Source organism: Choristoneura fumiferana, chromosome 4 (assembly GCF_025370935.1).
Source record: "Choristoneura fumiferana chromosome 4, NRCan_CFum_1, whole genome shotgun sequence".
In the NCBI taxonomy this organism is placed as follows: Eukaryota; Metazoa; Arthropoda; class Insecta; order Lepidoptera; family Tortricidae; genus Choristoneura; species Choristoneura fumiferana.
This window is the reverse complement of record NC_133475.1, coordinates 8677262-8679544: the sequence shown is the minus strand read 5'-3', so window position 1 is coordinate 8679544 and position 2283 is coordinate 8677262.

Genomic DNA, 2283 nt, shown 5'->3' with positions numbered 1-2283 from the left:
TTAAACAAAGTCCAGTACCAAACAAACAGCAGCTATTTTTGCATTTAAACCAGAACATTGGCATGAGTATAAAAGATAATACATAAAATAAGGCAAAACAATACAGAACAAATCCTATTAACTGTACAGTCAAGGGCAAAGATATTGACACGGCCAAAGTTACAAAAATATGTATACACGGCTTTATGCACTTAACATAACAATGGTGGGCCAGACAATCAGCAAACAGTTTAGTACTATGTTTAATTTTAATTCAGCTCACTACCTTTTTTAACTAATTTATAATTCTTGAACCTGATGGCCATTTATATGTATGTGTAAATACTAAATTGTAAAAGTAAGCAGCAGAATATTTAAGGAACTGTTATAATGCTCATCTGGTTCTTATAGGTACTACGAATTAATAAAAGGCTTAGCGTTATAGTAGCAAAGATGCCTAACCTGACCATCGGATCATAATTCAAAGTTTTTAAAAAAAAAACAATACATCCGCCTTGAGTTTTCAAAAATAACACACTTTTACCCGAAGTTATGTTTACCTTTGCGTTGCGGTGAATAAATCCATCTTAAACGTGCATAACACATTGATATTGATAGTTTTTTTAAAACCACTAAGTAAATTAAGATCACAAAAGTTTTAAATTGACAGATACCCTGGCGAGCGTTATCTGTCAATGGTCAAAATTCAAAAGTCAAAACAATGGAAACTTTTTTTTTTCGTACGGTAAAAAGCACAGGCCCATACAGATAATTATTCTTATAATGTTTTAAAACTTCGTAATTATTACCCATAGCATATTACCTACGAATAAATATTATATTACTCAATATAATTTTTCGACGTGACGTTACATGTAACGTTACACGTACTTACCTGTGACCACGTCGACTGTAATCTACCTACCTAACTGAAATCGTAATAATTTTAGGAATTACCTAAATTGCGTGATTAAGTTAATTTTAAAATTACTTGTAGTACTTATGTATTTTACAAAATTTTGATTTTTCTTTAGTTAAAATTTAGTAAATTTCAAATTTAGTCGTGTTATAAGTTATTAATGACATTTTGCCATTTATTTTTCGGTAGGTAACGGAAACAATTAAAAACTGCGGCGCACTTTTTACAATATTTTGTAATTGTCTTAGTATTATCGTATTTTCAATGCAACAATATGTTTTTACTGTGCACAAGTTACATTTATTACTTAACAATTTTAAAAGTGAAAAGAAAAACGTTCCTAATTTTCTTAATTTCACCTTTATGCTATATCTACACAAATGTGTGCTCAACCCAACGTCCACGACCTATTCTATTCAATATAACCGACATAAAATAAAATAATTTAGGAATCGATACCTAAAATTATGTAATAAAAAGATAAGTTTTACTTACAATTCCGTTCACAGAGACACCAGATTGATTCTTAAATCTTATGCCAATCAAACTCGTCCGTATTCATTGATCAATGATCACCTGGACACCGTCATCACTTTCCACTTCTGAACCGACACTAGCACATCCTTCGGAGCATTACGTTGCCTTTTCGAAAATGATTAAAGAGAATTAACTCAACAATTTTCAGAGGCTATAACGTGAAGTTGATTTTGTAGCAATGCAGTGTTCTGCGCATGTGCCCTGTATAGAACGACGGCGCAGCTCCGCACAACACAGGGCTGGCTTATTTTAATTTGTTATTGACAATTTTTGGTGTCATTGAACCACGTGAAACCAATCTGACCAATTTGGACGACAGTTGCGATGCGTAGTCCATGGTCAGTGCAATTACCCAGTTGAATCGTAACTGAATGAAATTGCGTCCTTATTTACGTACGAAACGCTGCGTATAAGAGTCGAGACAGTTTGACACATGTCAGTGTTGTTACCTTGATTCTTGCATGTAATTCGTCGCATGAGATAATTTTCAACAAATAGCTCTTCCCACTGACATTCTTTCTAAGGAATTATCTAGAAAATACTAAATTTAACCTCAAAATTACAAGCGCCTACATGTAACAAGTAGCAACATGTTTTGTTTCGGTAATTCAGATGCGGTCGTTTCAGGAGCAAACATACTTACAATTTGGTTCACAAGTTGCTTATTTGGCCAGTTTCCGCCGTATATCCTCATTTCTTATTAAATAGGTTTAACAGCCTAGTTGTAGGTAGCTATCAAGAGCCATGCACAGAAATCTGACTTTGTAAGTTCATTAGATAATCTTGAGTTAACGCTATATAAGCTACATAGGTACATTAAACCTTTGTTTAGTGTAATCAATAAATAA